We start from the raw sequence: 18,426 nt of genomic DNA, 5'->3' as shown, positions 1-18,426 counted from the left end.
AGAAAAGGAAACGAATGAGATCTAGAGGAAACAGAAACAAATAATAAAATTGCAGACTTAAGCATTAAAAATAATCACCTTAAATGCAAATGATCTAAATACACCAATGAAGAGACAGAGATAAGTGGGGTGGATAAACAAACATGACTGCAAAATACGCTGTGTACAAGAAAGTCACTTCAAATTCAGTGAAATAGGTAGGTTGAAAATAAAAGGATTGAAAAAGATTTATCTTGCAAACATTGGTCTAAAACTAGAGTGGCTACATTAATATCTGATAAAGTAGATTTCAAAGCAAAGACTATTACTAGAGACAAAGAGGAATAGTACATAATGATAAAGGATCAATCCACTAGGAGGTTATATTAGTTCCCTAAGTCTGCTGTAACGAAGTACCACAAACCGGGTGGGTAGAAACAATATAAATTTGGGGAGCCTGGGTGACTCAGTTGAGTGTTTGCCTTCAGCTCAGGTCATGATCCCAGGGTCCTGGGTTTGAGCCCCACATCGGGCTCCCTGCTCATGGGGGAGGCTGCTTCTCCCTCTCCCGCACCCCCTGCTTATGCTCACTCTCTTTCTGTCCAATCAATCAATCAATCAATCTTTAAAGAAAAACCAATATAAATTTATTATCTCACAGTTCTGGAGGGTAGAAGTCTGAAATTAAGATGTTGGCAAGGCCATGCTCCCTCTGAAACTTGTAGGGGAGAGTCCTCCTTTTCATCTTCTAGCTTCTGGTGTTTGCCAGCGATCTTTGGCGCTCCTTGGCTTGTAGATGTATTACTTCAATTTCGGCCTCTGTCATCACATGGCTGTCTTCCCCCTGTGTCTGTCTGTGTCCAATTTCTTTTCTTTTATAAAGCTCTCCCTAATCCAGTATGACCTCATTATAACCTGATTATGTCTATTTCTAAGTGAGGTCACATTCACAGATACCAGAGGTTATGACTTCAACATACCTTTTGGGGGACACTATTCAACTCTTAGTAGAAGATATAATTATCTTAAATGTGTATGGACTCAACAACAGAGCTTCAAATTACATGAAGCAAAAACTGATCTAGCTGAAAGAAGAAATAGACAAACCACAATTACAGCAAGGGACTTAAACAGCCCCTCTCAGAAACCGATAGAACTACTAGACAGAAAATCAACAAGATCCCATTGAATGATTGTGTTGAATTCTACCCAGCAATCAAGAAATAGATAATCCCATCTTAAACCAACTCTTCCAGAAACTTACAAAAGAGAGAATACTCTTCAATTTATTTTTAGAAACTGGTGTAATCATGATAATTAAACCCAAGAAAGAATACGAGAAAGAAAATTATAGGTAATGCTCAATAATGAATATGGATTTAAAATTTTTAAATAAAATATCAGCAAACTGAATTTAGCAACATATAAAAAAAGATACTACATTATGACTAAGTTTAATTTATTCTGGTAATGCAACATTGGTTCAACATTTGAAAATCAATTGATATAATTCACTACATTAACAGATTGAAGAAGACCATATAACCAGGTCAAGTTTTACAGTTGCTTGGTTAAATTTCAACACTCATTCATGACTTTTAAAAAACCTTGTTAGCAAACTAAAAATAGGGGCACCTGGGTGGCTCAGTCAGTTAAAGGACTGCCTTCAGCTCAGGTCATGATCCCAGAGTCCCAGGATTGAGCCCCACATCGGGCTCCCTGCTCAGCAGGGAGTCTGCTTCTCCCGCTGCCCCTCTCCCTGCTCATGCTCAATCTCTCTCTCTCTCTCAAATAAATAAATAAAAATCTTTAAAAATTTTTAAAAATTTTAAAAAACAAACTAAAACTAGAAGGAAACTTCCTGCTCTAACAAAAATAAACCTACAACAAATATTTTAAAATATCATGTTAAAAATTTTTAATTATCATTAAAAACCTATAACAAATATCATATTTACCTCTGAAACATGAAGCATTCTTCTTAAGATTTATTATAAGACACAGGTTATCTGTTACTACTTCTGTTAATCATTGTTCTGGAGTCCCAGGCCAACACAGTGAGGCAAGGAAATAAATAAATGTATAAGTATTGTAAAGAAGTAAATAAAATTGTCATAATTCATAAATGACATGATGCTAACAAAGGACACACACACTTTCACTGAAAAAAAGTATAAACCTTTAATGAATTAAAGTTACCCAAATAAAAGAAGAGATACACCATGTTCATGGATTGGAAGACAATATCATAAAGATGTCAGTTCTCTCCCAAATAGATATATTTATTTAATGTAACTCCAATCAAAATCCAATAAATGCTTTTATAACCTTAAAAGTTAATTCTAAAATGTTTATGGAAGGGCCAAGGATAGCCAAGACACTCTTGTAGAAAACTTCAAGATGGGGAGACATACCTACAAGATATGAAGAGTCTTTATACAGCTCCCATAATTAAGGATGGTGTGCTATGGGTGGAGATGAAGACAAAGAGTCTAGTTGAATAGAATGAAAGCCAAGAAAGACTCAGACAAATATTGAAACTGGGTATATAATGGAGTTGGCATAGCAGATCAGTAGAAAAGGATAAATTTTTTAATAAACAGGACTGGGACAATTGGTTATCTATATGAGGAAAAATAAAATTATACCCATACCTCACATTATACACAAAAATTAGTATCAGGTGGGTTAAGAATCTAAATGTCAAAGACAACTCTGTAAAAGTTCTAAAAGACAATATAGATGAGTGCCTTAACAAACCACTGCACAAGTCGGGGCCTTTATACACGCAGGCCCTTCTGTTCAGGTCTGTCTTGCCCTCTGCCTGTTTTATGGCAACTCACACTTCAGATTCTAGCTCATATGTTACTTCCTCAGAAAAGCCTCCTTAGTTATCCAGACTTAATCACATCCCCTGGTTATAAATGCTCAAAGGTCATTCTATTTTTTTCTTTTTTAAAAAAATCATTCTTCGAGGTATAATTTATATAAAATAAAGTGAACAAATCTTAAATGTACAGCCTGATGGGTTTTTACATGGGTGTTGTGTAACCACTACCTAGATCAAGACATGGAACGTGTCTCCAAAGTTTAAGCAGGTAGCTTCTCCCTATTGTTAAATAAAAGGGCAGTAAGGGCTGGATGGAGGTGTTGGCTAACAGATAATGAAACAAAGGAACAATTCATTGAGGCTGAAGTCAGTGCAACCTCCAGGTAGGGCCCTTTAAAGAGAATGGATGGGGGCACCAGGGTGGCTCAGTCAGTTAAGATTAAGCATCTGCCTTTGGCTCAGGTCATGATCCTGGGGTCCTTGAGATCGAGACCTGAGTTGGGGGGAGGGGTGTCTCTGCTCAGCGGGGAGCCTGCCTCTCCCTGTCCCTCTGACCCTTCCTGCCCCTCTCGTGCTCCTGCTCTCTCTCTCAAATAAGTAAAATCTTTAAAAATAAATAAACAAACAAACAAACAAATAAATAAATAAAGGGAATGGATGTCACATATTGGCTTGGGAAAGAAAACCCATTTATTCTACTCAAAGCAACTTCTAATTCATACTTATGTCACTTTCTGAACTCTATTTCTGTGTGTGTGTCTATTTTTGATATGATTTCATTCTGATTTCAATAGTGTAAACTTTTAATATACTCTTATACATGATACTGAAAGTAGCGCCTCCATGCACTATTCATCATTATCACTTTTTCTTTTTTTTGAAGATTTTATTTATTTGAGAGAGAAAGAGAAAGAGAGAATGAGCAGGGGAGGGACAGAAAGAGAGGGGGAGGGAAGGGAGAGAATCTCAAGCAGACTCTGCACCAAGCATGGAGCCAAAGTGGGGCTCGATCTCATGACCCTGAGGTCACGACCTGAGCTGAAACCAAGAGTCAGATCCTTAACCAACTGAGCCACCCAGTCACCCCTATTATTTTTCTTTTGAGAAAATTTTTCACTGTTTTCACCATTATTTTTCCTGCTAGATGACTTTCAGAATAATTTTATCAAGTAGCCATAAAAACAGAAAACATTCTAGGAACATGTCATTCCTTCAGTTCAAGTTTTTCATTCATGCCTCTGGTGGCCTAAACTGCTCTGTGAAGTCTGGTTGGTGGAATGTGGTTGATGATGGAGCGTCCAGCCTGGCTCATAAAAATCTTTCCATTCAATATTCCTTCACTTAAAATCCTTCATGCTCATTTTCCCACCTGACCCGGTTGGAATGGAGGTAGAAACAACCCCATGGCAACTTTGGATGAAAGATGAAGGCAACACAATATGGAAGTAACCTGGGTCCCTGAACCCCATTTGGAAGAGAGCTGCCCACTGACACCCATTTTGACTTTATGTGAGGAAGGAATAAATTTTCATTGGGTTAAGCTACTGAAATTGGGGGCTGTGGATTATAACAACTAGCCAGTTCTGAGTAATGCATCCTTTAGGTGGTTCTCCAGATTTCCCCATCACAGAAACTATACTATTTTAATTATACATTACCATAACAATGTTTAGAAAAAATAGAATTTAGGAAAGTTACAGTAAAATCACTGTAATACTGCTATTTAATGATAACCATTTTTAACATTTTGGTTTCTATCTTTTCAGTTTCTGTCAGTTGATCACTCTATCTCTGGGCTTTGCCATAGTGTGATTAAAAATGAGTTACATTTCTTAAGTTCCCACTTGCCTATGCAGTAGTTGTCAGTTAGCAAATAAAAGTACAAGATCCCCAGATAAATTTGAATTGCAAATGAACAATGAAAAATTGTTTAATATAAGTATTTCCCATGCAATATTTGAGAAGTACTTATATTTAAGAACTGCTGTTTGTCTGAAATTCGTATTTAACTGGGTGTCCTGAATTTTATTTGGCAAGTCTATTGTGCAAGGACTTAATACACTCAGAGTGTGCCCCAGTTGTTTCTAAGTTTCGTGTGTCAAGAAACGGCTCCAGCATGGTCTTTCTCTGATGTCTAGCTGCCCACTGCTATCTCCCTTACTAATGGTCCTCATAAAAAAGCCTAGCTAAAGCTTTATATACAGCTTGTTGGGGAATCAAAACAACAAATAAAATAGAGCTACAAGCCTAGACTCATCTCAGAGTCCTTACTGGGCACCTCTTTCCCAATCTCCTTACTTGCCTCCACATGGTAGGACCAATTCATTCCCATTATTGGGAAAACTCTGAGCATCTCTGTGCCTTAAGTCCAGACTCAACTTCCTTGAGGGCCTAATGAGCACTTCTTTTTTTTCTTTTTGAGTTCTTTTTTTTTTTAATATTTTTTTTATTATATTATGTTAGTCCTTGGCATCATGCTGAGTGCTTTACGTGTATTATCTTATTTAATTGGCTAAAGTGACCAGCCATCCTGGTTTGCTGGCAACTGTCCCAATTTTAGTATTGCAAATCCTGGTCCCAGGAGACCCCCTCCCTGGGGGAGAAAAGGCCTGATTTTCAGTGATGGGTGTAGAAGGTTGGAGGAAAAGTACAAACCCCATAGAGTGGCCCAAAGAATAGAGGCCGAAAGCAACGTTGCTTTTTAGTGTCAAATGCACACAGCATAGATTATCCATCTTTGGTAGCTACTGTTGATCTCCCCTTGTCTGCTGATGTTGGCAACCGTGATTTGCGCTCCGCAGTAATGGATCACCCATTGTTGCGACACTCCCAGTGAGGCAGCTGAAGTGTGTGTCTTAAGTGCATTGTAATCATGACTGTTAGCAGTTCATGCTTAACTGCCTGGGGATTATTTTGCTTTTTATCCAGGTAGCACTAATCTATTTTTTCACATTCAATATGCGACCATGTTTTCTAAGAGTTCAGATAATGAGAATGAGAATGATTATAATGCCAGTGCTAGCATGGCCCAAACTTCACTAAATAGTAGGGCAAAATGTGTAATTTAAATAATAAATGGGAAGACATACAACTGGGTTAGGGAGCTATGTAACCAGAACAGAACATACTGCACAGTATTTGGGGTTGGGCACGGTGGAGGTGGAAGTCAAAGCATATATAAAAACTGAATCTCACAAATCTGGGATGAGATAGGCAAGTACTTCTAAATCAATAAAAAGTGTTTTGTCTCTCCAAAAAGACACAAATGCTAACTTGAAAAGTATGGCTGCTGAATTACCTTGCATATACCACAGGAAAAAACACATACATTATCATAGTTCCCTTGATTGCTCCCTGATATTGAGTGAAGTTACATTTCCCGATTCAAAAGGTGCAGCTAAAAAGTCCTATGGGCAAACAAAAGGGCAAAGTTTGATAACAGACGTGTTGGCCCCTTAAAGTGTAGAGCCAATTCTCTCAGTTCTTATCAACGATCTTGCTTCTAGGGAACATCAGATGCTGGACGTAACTTCAAACCACTGAAACTAAAAACTGTCCCCTTCAACTCTTATGTACTTTGATTTCAAAACTGGAGTTTCAAATCATCTTCTTGATTTCTACTAAGATTTTAATGGAAGCACAGAAAACATAAGACAGAAGATTGTTGATATCTTATCCAGATACACACTAGACTTTGCTCATCTAGTTACATATTCAGCAGACAGGGCAAATTTAAGTTTGACAAGTTCCATTCAGTCCATAAACACCTTACCAAAGAACAGGAAGACGTCGTATCTTCTAAGCCGCCTGCTCATTGTGTAGATAACACTGCTAACAAGAGGTGGCTTGCTTCCCTGTGAAATTGAGGCTTTCATAATGAAAAATTTTAGTCATTTTCAGTGTTCTCAAAATGTACAAAAGCATTTAATGAGATTTTTGATGTTATGGAATGGAAGGAGATAGCCTCATTATACATGTGCCTACGAGACAGCTGTCATTGCTGCCTTCCGTAGAAAAGGTGTTACAATGTTGGCCTCCCATAAAAATCAAATCTTCAAAGTGTGGGAGAGGAAGAATATCCTTCTCTAATTTGGAAATACATTGAAGAGAAAAAGGATTACAGTAAAATAGAAATGTATATGCTGCTTCTCTAAAATTGTTTGCTGGTCTCTGTAGAGGCTCGAAGTGGCGTAGAAAAGGATAAACTGATTGCACCTGAGCCTGGTGTTGTTTGTAAGTTGTGACAAGAACTCATACAGTGAAAAATGACTCATTTTTTGGAACTAAGACTGCTCCAGAACTCAAAAGGGGAAAAAAGCCCACTACCAGAAAAAGACACCAAGTTGAATAGGACTTCTAATTTCTTTACTACATCGTAACTTACTTGGACTCCAACTTGAGTTTCCCAAGTTCGAATGATCTCTGTGCTTTATTTTATTTTATTTTTTAAAAGATGTTATTTATTTATTTATTTGACAGAGACAGCAAGCTAGAGAGGGAACACAAGCAGGGGGAATGGGAGAGGAAGAAGCAGGCTCCCAGTGGAGGAGCCCGATGTGGGACTCGATCCCGGAACGCCGGGATCACGCCCTGAGCCGAAGGCAGATGCTTAACGACTGCGCTACCCAGGCGCCCCGATCTCTGTGCTTTAAAACTATTTTCCCTGAGAAAGAAAGATTGAAATTATGATGGCATTTCATGTGTTTCAGAATATTTTTAAAAGATGGGTATTTAAGACCTGGATGGTCTACAGGATGAATCCATAGATGCAAAGGACCTAATTAATTGCCAAAGAACTAATCCATCAAAACAACCCTATGGAAACATGTGGATAAACATTTTTGGAGAGCTGGAAACTAACCTCTACCAAGTTAGAAAATCTACTGGTCAGAAGTAAAATCCTCAGTTTCCATGTCCACGTGCTTCTGTTAAGATGATATTTAGCTTGACGTCATCACACTGGACTGATACCTAGACTCAGAGTCCTGCGGGCCTGATAAGAGCAGAACTGCACGTTAAAGTGAATTTTATGTTTTACTGCTCAGTTTTACCATTATGTTAAAAAAAAGAAGTATGTTCTCAAGCTTGTAAGCAGTTCAGACAAGTATTATTGGAAAAGGAACATAGTAAAAATATGGGACAGAAGGATAAAGGTCATTATTATTTTAATTAAATATAGGTAATACCTGTCTAATTAGTCCTATTGGTTTACATGCTTCTTTTAAAAAAGTCTTACATTTACATGGTTTGGAATACATAATAATCCGACACATCTACGGGCAACTGATTTCCAACACGGGTGCCAAGTTTGTTCAGTGGAGGAAGGAGTGGTCTTTTGAATAAATGATTCTGGGACAGATTACTATTGTTCTAATTAACACAATTATGTTAATAATAGCAATAATGTGCTATTTGAAAGTATTTAAAAGTAAACAATACAGGGGCGCCTGAGTGGCTCAGTCGGTTAAATGTCTGCCTTCGGCTCAGGTCATGATCCCAGGGTCCTGGGATCGATTCCCACACTGGGCTCCCTGCTCAGTGGGGAGCCTGCTTCTCCCTCTCCCTTTGCCCCTCCCCCCTGCTCATGCTCTGTCTCGCTGTGCTCGCTCTCTGTCAAATAAATAAAATCTTTAAAAAAAATAAAAGTAGGGGCGCCTGGGTAGCGCAGTCGTTAAGTGTCTGCCTTCGGCTCAGGGCGTGATCCCGGCATTCCGGGATCGAGTCCCACATCAGGCTCCTCCGCTGGGAGCCTGCTTCTTCCTCTCCCACTCCCTTGCTGTGTTCCCTCTCTCGCTGGCTGTCTCTCTGTCACATAAATAAATAAAATCTAAAAAAATAAAAAATAAAAATAAAAAAATAAAAGTAAATAATACAGAATAATGTATAATTTCAAATAAACACCTCTTTTCCAAATTTTGTTAAAGTAATAAAACAAAATTATGCTAATTACAATTATACACTGTATATAATAAATGTATTATATGCATTTATAATAGAATATATATTATATATGACATATATTTTAGTCTGGTATGGCTGTATCCCAGGTTGGCACTTTAAAAAGTTGGTCACCCCAGTTAACCCCCATCTAAACCCTATGAGATAATACTGTTTTCCCCTCCAACTTATGGATGAGAAAACGGAGGCTCAGAGACATAAATTAACTTGCCTCAAATGACAGCATAATAAATGGTGGAGTTTTTTCCCTTCCTCCCATCTAAGGTTCATCTACTCAGCTCTCTCCGTTTTAGGGGATGATTGAACATGGAACTGTCCATTCTCTTTACTACAAGGTTCAGAAATTACTGGTGCATGGCAGTATGAGCGTGCGTGTACACACGCGTGTGCACGTGTGTGTGTGTTGGCCAGGAGCGTACTCTAAAATTAGGAATCCAGGTTTCTGTTTCCTCTTGAGAGCTCGGATGATCTGGAAACGCTGGGCCCACCTTCCTCCACAGCAGCAGCTGCTGGCCAGTAGCCGTCTGTTCAGGCAGGACTTTCATCTCCAGTTTGCCCAGTTCCCCTTCTCCCTTCTGCTTACGTCCAGCCAGCTTCACTCAAGGACATGACACTCACGTCAAAAAGGCAGCAGACCATAATGTAAGAGTCCGACTCTGCAGCCAGAGGGGGGTTCAAATTCCATCTCTGTTACTCACTGGTTCCTTAACCTTTCTATGTATACATTTCTTCAGTCTATAAAATTACACGGACAATAGTATCTTCGCCCTAGGGTTTTTTTGAGGATTTAAAGTGATAATTCAAGTAAAACCCTTAGAACACTCTTCAGTGTGCATGTTGCCTATTATTGTCATCACTGCTTGTCACCCTGTAACCACTTCAGTCTGCATCCCCTGCTGGAGAGGAAACTTCATCCCTCTGCCCTCAGAGGTGTGGCCCCAGCCAGACAATGAGAACGGATCACAATAGTCCAGCAGCTGTGCTTTCTGGGTTATTCTGTCCTAAGTAATTCCACACATGGGCATCAATCATCCGGCCCACGTTGAGCTAAACCATGGCCAGTCCAATTACTTTTTATAGTCTCTATTCTAAAGGGAAGATCCTGCCTCCTGTCCTTCCGGCAGTTTTCAGTTTCCCAGCTCTAGATATCCTGCACATGATTAAACAAAAAGGAACAAGCAACACTTGGCAAGACAGTGCTCGTTAAATTCACACAGGCAGGCAACAGTGTTGTTTCCACCTTCACCTTGAACCCCGCCCAGACAAGTTACAGAGTCTCAGAGGCAGCTCTGATGCAAACACGCTCAAGAGGGCCTATTACCAAACACAAAACTGGCCACTCCATCTAATCATCTGAATCATGTTAAGGGTGATGCTCCCCAAAGCGCCCCCCCCCCCGCAAAGATGTGAAATCAACTCTCTACCTCTTTGAGGACTGAAAAAAGGCTGGCAGTTTATAAAAGATTCCTAAAGAATCTTAAAGCTTGGCTTTAAATAATATTTAGATATAAATTGAGATTGTAAATATAATTTAAACAAAATAGAATCTACTCTCTAATATCTTAAAATCTGTTTTTTCACTTAACACTCTATTACTAATATATTTGGTGTCAATTCACTTTTACAATGCTATTTTTATTGGTTTTATGGTATTCGGCTGTACGAATGTAATCAATTCCCTCTACTCAGACATCTGGATTGTTTCCTGGTTTTCGCTAAGACAACAGTGAGGTGATAAACACCCGTGTGAATTAAATTTGGACAGCAGCTTCGTTTGCTTAACCTGGGAATTTTTCCTAGATGTGCTTCCCCTAAGTACTGCTCACCTTCAGAAATAAATCCATTTGTCAGGGGAAAAAATGTTAAAACATCCTAATTTGTATAGTCCATCTATTTCCTATTAGACCCTAACTGACAGAGAGGCAATTTGTTATCAACATCTACTCTGTGTTTTGTACTTTACATTCTTTACTTAAATCACCCAACAGCCTTTTGCAAAAGGCATTATTATCCTCATTTAAGAAATGAGGCTCAAAGGGGATAAAGAAAGGGGGGGTAATCAGAAGGGGGAATGAAGCATGAGAGACTATGGACTATGAGAAACAAACTGAGGGCCTCAGAGGGGAGGGGGGTGGGGGAATGGGATAGGCTGGTGATGGGTAGTAAGGAGGGCACGTATTGCATGGTGCACTGGGTGTTATACGCAACTAATGAATCATCGAACTTTAATTCAAAAACCAGGGATGTACTGTATGGTGACTAACATAATATAATAAAAAAAATTTTTAAAAATGACAACAAAAGAAAAAAGAAATGAGGCTCAAAGGAGTAAAGTAATATGTCCAAGGTCACAGCTAGTTAATAGCAGAAAATTTGAGTTCTTGTTGGTCTGATTTCAAAGTTCAGGAACTTTCCTGAACGCCATATTCCTGAAGAGATTCCATAATTCAATTTTTGTATAGACCCAACAATATTTTAGACGCTGTGAGGAAGATGACCATTTAAAACTGTCAGTGAATGAATTTGCAAAATGAATAACCATTCCCTAAAAACAGATGGAAACTAAAATGTTTTGTTATGAAGTAGCTGAACTCAAGAGGTTATTCGTAATGTTCCGTGATCCTGAATACACAGCACTTTGTGCCACGGGCTCCGGGATGAGTGCGTGCTCAAGCTAAACGTCCTGCTGTCCCTTTGTGCCCACCAAAGCTCTCTGAGAGGCTGTACGTATGAGGCTGACTCCCGCTTTGTATACCGCGTACGTTGACTTTTCTCTACTAGGTGTTGTGAAAAACATACATACTAATACCAACATGTCTTGGGCTTAACGGAAAGCACGTTTAAAGAGTATGCCACGTTAACGGTACTCAAGGATTGTGGAATATAGATTCTGGATGATTCATTTTTGCCTGCTCCCTCATCTTAATCTGTCCGTCTTCTGGAAAGATCAGCTTCCACCAGTGAGAGAAGAATGCATCTTATTCATCCAGCTGGCCAACTCCTGATGTGACTTTGTTGGATTGTAGCTCAGCAGTTACTACAATATGGACCCTGCCTTTCAGAAAAGTTGAGCCTCTCATGTACTGGCCTCCTTGGCATGTGTCAGTTGGGACAGGTTCACCTGCAAGAAAGAGTGCCTTAAGCCATGAGAAATTTCCTTGCTTCTTAAGAAAGATTCCTAAAGTGGGCAATTCTAGGGTTGACTGGTAACTCAAAAATGTCATCAAGGATCTGGTTCCTTTTCATATGTCAGAATCAGCATCTTTCCCCCTCATGCTGTCACCTCACTGTCACCAGATGGCTAGGCTACCGCAGCTCTGGGCAGGAGGCCTTCATACTACATTCAAAGATGAGAAAAAGGGGGCAAAGGAAAAGCACCTTTCCCATTCGTCAGGAAGGAAGTGTTTTCCAGATTTTTTCCTATGCCCGTCATGGGAACTGGATCACACGGCCATCTCAAACAGCAAGGGAGGCTGAAAAGTGAGTATCTGGCAAAGGGGTTTAAGATTCCCATGATTGGCTTAGACCAATCACAATTTATATTTATTTGGCCTTTTTATTCCTACCTTTTCAGTGCTTTTTTAGCTCTTTCCCTCTTACTCTGGTCAACGCTGAAGGAGGAGGAAATGACTGTTGGACAGGAGGCTAACAGCGCCTGCTCATGTGACCCTCTGCGCTCTGATAAGTAAGGAAGGACAATAAGGTTACATATATGCTATGATTAGGGCTGGTCAAGAAGTGGGTTGGGTTTATGTTTGGCTCCTGCTTTAGCCTTGCCCCAGTAAGAACGAAAAAGATAACAAAGACACCCAAATTGTAAGAATACAAAAGCTGATCAAAATTTTCCGTAGGCTGAACTCATTACAAATACTGTTTAGATGCTCATGTGCGGGCGCCCGGCTGGCTCAGTCGTTAAGCGTCTGCCTTCAGCTCAGGTCACGATCCCAGAGTCCTGGGATCGAGCCCCGCATCAGGCTTCCTGCTCGGTGGGAGGCTTGCTTCTCCCTCTCCCACTCCCCCTGCTTGTGTTCCCTCTCTTGCTGTCTCTGTCAAATAAATAAATAAAATTAAAAAAAAAAAAAAAAAGAGGCTCATGTGCGCCTAAAAGAAGGAGGCAGCTGAAGATGTGGTTCCAAGCCAGGCAGAGAACAGTTCGTCTCTGTTAGTATCTTCACCACAGACAGCTGTCCTTATCTCTTACGACTACGAATCGGCCAAGTTCCCTGGTTTAGAAAGGCCCACACTAGGGCGAATGTCAAGATGTGTGCCATGATATGGGTGGTCAAAAATTTTTAAAATGCCATTTGTGTGCGTGTGTGTGTTTGTGTGTGTGTACGTTCCTCAGCCATGTCTCAGGCTTTGCCGCAAGTCTGACTGACAGCTACACACCAAAGAAAATCATCTGCTCTGGAAACCAGTCCTCGCATCTCTGAGTCTCTCCTGTTCTCTTCCTATGACATCCTCTTACGAATTGGGGAGGAAAACCGGGAAACTACCAAGGTTGTAACACCACGGTGTTTACCTCAGAAAATAACCACGTGGGACAGAATTTTGGCTTTTGCCCGCCCCAGCCTCTCTCTGCCTTATTTGCCTTGGTATGGCTGGAGCCTGGAGCCCAGTTTGGGAAATTACAAAAGATACTGTCAGTGGGAAAGTGAGTGCTAACTAATGCTAAATTTAAAATTAAGATACAGAACTGTAGCTACCAAAGGACCTCAGGTAGACCCAAATATATACTGACCGTATAGTTACATAAAATTAAAAACCTTAATAATAGTTATCTCTAGGTGGTGATATTTGGGTGGTTTTTTCCTCCTACTTTTCTGCATGTGTCATTTCCCAACCACAAATACTGTCCTCATAATTAGGTCAATATCATGGTTTTTCTTCTCCCTCTTTTCCAGTCAGCATCACAGAGGAAGATGCGGTGACAACAGCTGGCGCCGTCGCCATCTTGAGAAGGAGCAAACCTTCCAAGAGCGGTTTCCTGTACATCGAGCCGTGCGAAGGGAGAATAATCGAGAGATCAAGTCCAGAAGTTTTGTGATGATTTTTCAGGGAAGAGACTGGCCAGGGTGCCCGGGGCCTCTCCCGTCTGTCTCCCTGCCGCTCCGGGCTCTGCGGAGTTTAGCAGATTGATCGCTGCCCGCCACCCCAGACCCCGTTGTTTTTAGCTCCGTGGACTCCGCGACTGTAGGCAAACCACCAGGCACTAGACGCCGCGCCGGGCAGGTGGGCGCCGGGGCACCAGCCCTGCGCGGGGAAGCCTGGCCTGGGAGCTCAGGGCGCAGTACGGAGAGGCGACGAAATCAAGCTGAGGGGCCCGGGGACCCCAGACCGCCTGGCTCCGGGGGCCCGGCCCCCCTCTCCCGGTATCTCCAGCCCGCGCCCGGCCGGCCACACCTTGGAAGTGGCTGTCCTTCGAGAGCCTTCCCCTGAGGAGTCCGGCCACCAGCACGGCCCCACCCCGCCCTCTGCAGCCTTGCCCGGCCCGCGTCTTCCCACACGGCTGTCTCCGTCCGGAGTGCGATGGCACCGCGGGCTTGCTTGGTGACGGGGGCGCGGGCCAGCCTCCAGCCAGAGCAGCCGCGCGCCGGTGAAGGAACAGACGAGTCCCCGCCCTCACCGCCCTGCCACGTGCTGCTGCGGCAGCTGGACCGCCTTGGCCTTGGGTCACCCGGCCGGCCCCGGGGTCACTGCCCAGCAGCACGCGCACCCCGCTCACGTCGCGCGCTGCCGCTTTTACTCCGTCTGGTGCTGGCCTCGGAATGGCCTTAGCGCCTCAGCCTTTGTCTGGGTGTCTTCACTCTGCTCTGCTAAGTAAAAAAAAAAAAAAAAAATTGGGGGGGCATTTTTATTGAGGTGGAATCGACAAATACAAATTGTATCTATTTATATTGTGCAATGAGATCTTTTAAGGTGTACATGTGATGACTCAATATATGTATGTTTTTCAGAGAACACGGAAGATCTACTGTCAGCAAATTTCAAGCATACAATTCAGTATAATGTACTGTAGTCACTATGTGGGACATTAGATCCCCAGAACTTATTCTTCTTTTAACTGAGTTTGTACCCTTTGACCGACATGTCCCCGTACCTCCCAGCTCCCATTCGACTCCCTGGGTCTGGGAGGGCCACTGTTGTAGATTACAAATGAGTGAGATCGTACAGTATTTGCCGTTGTGTCTGGCTTATTTCACTTAGTGTAATGCCCTCCAGGTTCATCTGCGTTGTGGCAAATGGAAGGATTTCCTTCCCTTTCGCTCTTTATCATAACAGAAACATGTTCTTTCGCATCTGGACCTAGCCTCTGAACCTCAGTGACCATAACTAGTGTCCAAAGGCAGTGACGTGGAAAAGCCCACAATGGCAACCCCGTGGCTGCAGGAGCTCTTGTGAGGCCCCGTTCATCCCTGACATTTAGTTTGGCTAATGGGACAACTCTTCCTCCCCTAACAAAACAGAACAGGTAGTCCTAAATTAAACCCTCTTGCCAACTGTGGACTTTGGCTACTATCTCATGACCCTGAAGTTACAAACATAATGGGAAAAGTCAAACATGCCAAGGACAGTTGGACAGAAATTGCAGAAAGTTCCCGCATTCTTAATGATGTTGCTGAGTGGTTAAATTACCCTGAGATTACTTTCTTTTGGGCTTCTTATGGCTTACACTGCTGTTGGGTGGGTACTCTATTACTTACGAGGGAAAAAGTCCTAACAGGGTGTGGGATTGATCAAGGGTTTCTTTGAGGATGGAAGATACTTACACATATAAATCCCTTTATTTTTTCTTTTGTTCTGTTATTATTATTATATCGTTACTTACAAACAGATAATTCTTTATCAGATTACCAGTGTACATTTGGGTTTGCCTATAATTTCTGTTCATATCAGTTCTACTAAAATCAGAAAGAAGAAAAAAATGCCTATTATTTCTTCTGTTATTCCACATTGTTTTCTAAGTTTTAGCCAATACAATAACGAAATAAAATGCTAGAATGTCATAACAGTGCCTGCCCTTCCCAAATTAATTTATATATTTAATGAAATATCAACCAGAATCCTAGTTTCTGTGATGATTATATATGATGATTTGTAAAGATCAATGGAGGAATAGCTGAGAGTACTCAAGTAAATTCTAACAGAAAGATGGATGGGTGATAAAACAGTTTGCTGTATACCTACTGTAATAAAAATACAGTGTATGGGGACAGAGGGTATATGGGAACTCTCTGTACTTTCTGCCTCGTTCGTGAACTTAAAACTGCTCTAAAAAATAGTTTATTTAACATAAATAACTAAGTAAGTAAAAAAAATGATGGGCTTGGCACAATAATAGACAAACAGATCAATGAAACAGAATCCAAAATGGTTCAAGTAGATATGAGTCCTAATATATGACCAAGTGGAAATGGGTAGTTTATTTAATAAATTACACCAATAGAATTGGCATCTGAAGGAAAATAGGTTAGACCCGTGCATCACACCAGGTACAAAAAAATTCTAGATAAGTTAAAAATCTAAATGTAGAATATAACATTTTAGGAAATCAACTTTAGGACAACATTTGTATAAGCTTTAAGGGGGGAAGCCTTCAAACACAAGCTCTGGAAGTCATAACAAAACCATGGGCATTTTATGCACGTAAAAATGAAAACTTTCACCTAAGAAAAGATACCAAAAGTAACATTTTAGAAGGCAAATAGACTTTGGGGAAAGTATTTGCAACATATGTGACAAATGAGGAGTTTATATCATGAATTATATTGAGCATTCTTACAAATCTGGTAACAGTAGGAAAATGGGCAAAGGAGATACACAAGAATTTTCAAAGGAGTATATGCACATGGCCAATAAACATATTTTAGAAATTCTTTAAATATCTTGGAGTAAAATTAAATACCTATTTCACATAACAGATTGGCAAAAATTGAGAAAGTAGTAATGTATTTATGTGGTTGGAAAAAAATAGAGACCACTTGAATGTCTAGCAACAGGAGAACGATTTAATAATATGACACATATATGGTGTGGAATCTTATGCACTTATTTTTCTAAGTACATTTTTTATGCATTGTTGGAGTTCTAAGTAAAAAGCAAATTGGAGACTCGCGTATGTGTGATGCCATTTTTGTAAAACAAACCCAAACTAATTGTCTTTAGCAACCTCTATATTGGTATGTGTGAGTGTAAAAAAAGAATGGAAGGATACTCAGCAGACCTTAACATTAGTTACTTCAATAAAGGAGACAGATTGGGAAAGGGGATTTATTAAACTGTTCCTTGTATTTGTCTGTATTATTTAATTTGGTAGAGCAAGCACATATTTCTTTTGTGTTTAAAAAAACAACTAAGCCATCTGCACTTCTAGCTATGGTTTGATAATGACAGAGCTACCAAGGCAGTAAGGACCTGAAGCATTAAAAAACCAGAGGAAAGGAAAGCCCTGAAAAGTGAGCTGAAATTCTCTAGTGTGTTACTCCTCGAAGCACCTGCAGACCCATAAACTCTGGTCTACCGAAAAGCTAAGCAGAACATAGCAATTAAAAGATGGAGATATTAAGTGGAATTTTAAGCAGTCTAATCTACGTGGAGACAAAAAAAAATTGGAGTGTGGCTCACCACGGAGGTGAGCCTTGGGAAACAGAGGTGACCAGAAATAGACCACTGCTCACAATAGCACGGAACAGTCTCACATAAACTCACACACAGACAAGATTAAGATAATTCATCTCTATCCTAAAAGCCTACCCAAAAGAAAAGTAATTCGTCTCTAAAAAAGTTAATATTACCCAGAGACTCAAATTGTACACTCAAAATGTGGACAATTCTTCATACGTAATGTTAGTATTCAGTCCAAACAGACAAACAGCAAAACACCAGGCATTCCCAGAAACAAGAAAAACAAGAGGGATGGGGGGAGAGGGAGGGAGAGACAGAGAGAGAGAGGGAGAGAGAGAGAATAGGAGGGGGAGGGGAGGAGAGGAGGAGGGAAGGAAGAAGGAGAACAAGATCTAGAAAGAGACCTACAGGAGACCTCGATTTTGGAGGTATCATATCCAGACTGTAAGAGGGCCGTGGTCAATAGATAATAAGATGGCAATTTCAGCAAAAACCTAGCCTCTACTAAAAAAAGAACAGATGGAAATTAGTGAACTGAAAGGTCAGTATAAAATACCTACACTAAAGCGTAGAGATGAAAATGAAGAGAAAATCCAGACAAGGGCAAAAAAGAAATGTGGGGCATACTAACGCAGTTGAACATCCCTGTAATTGGGGTTCTAAAAGGAGACAGACAACAGGACAGAAATAGTATTTAAAAGTATAATTACTACAACGTTTCCAAAATCATTTAAGGACATTAAGTGACATGTTTAAGAATTTCTATAATGGGCTCCTGGGTGGCTCAATTGGTTAAGTATCTGGCTCTTGATCTCAGCTCAGGTCTTGATCTCAGGGCCATGAGCTTAAGCCCCCCATTCGGCTCCACGCCCCCCCATTATTGTAACTTATGGCTAGAGAAAAAAGTGTAAGTGTCTGGGGGAGATGGCAAAAAGAATGCTTTAGTACTGACATGCGATTCTTTTAAAAAAAAGAATTTCTGTAAGATCTGAATAATTCAATGAAAGCCATACAGACCTAGGCCCATCATAATA

At 40.6% G+C, this 18,426-nt stretch overlaps 1 protein-coding gene across 2 annotated transcripts in view; it reads left to right on the top strand.

The window, feature by feature from the left end:
* The window catches only part of COX16 (cytochrome c oxidase assembly factor COX16), an 82,446-nt gene extending 65,388 nt beyond the window's left edge, over positions 1-17,058 (top strand). For both annotated transcript variants that reach the window (XM_045807925.2, XM_045807924.2), the window contains one exon: positions 13,672-17,058. The gene's annotated coding sequence lies outside the window, so the exon portion shown is untranslated. The remainder of the gene's footprint in view (positions 1-13,671) is intronic.
* The last annotated feature ends 1,368 nt before the right edge of the window (positions 17,059-18,426 follow it).

The sequence above is a fragment of the Ursus americanus genome, chromosome 26 (assembly GCF_024610735.1).
Source record: "Ursus americanus isolate L20-20 chromosome 26, mUrsAme1.1.p, whole genome shotgun sequence".
NCBI lineage: Eukaryota > Metazoa > Chordata > Mammalia > Carnivora > Ursidae > Ursus > Ursus americanus.
Note: the sequence above shows the minus strand (reverse complement) of the source record. Positions and strands in the feature narration are given on the sequence as shown.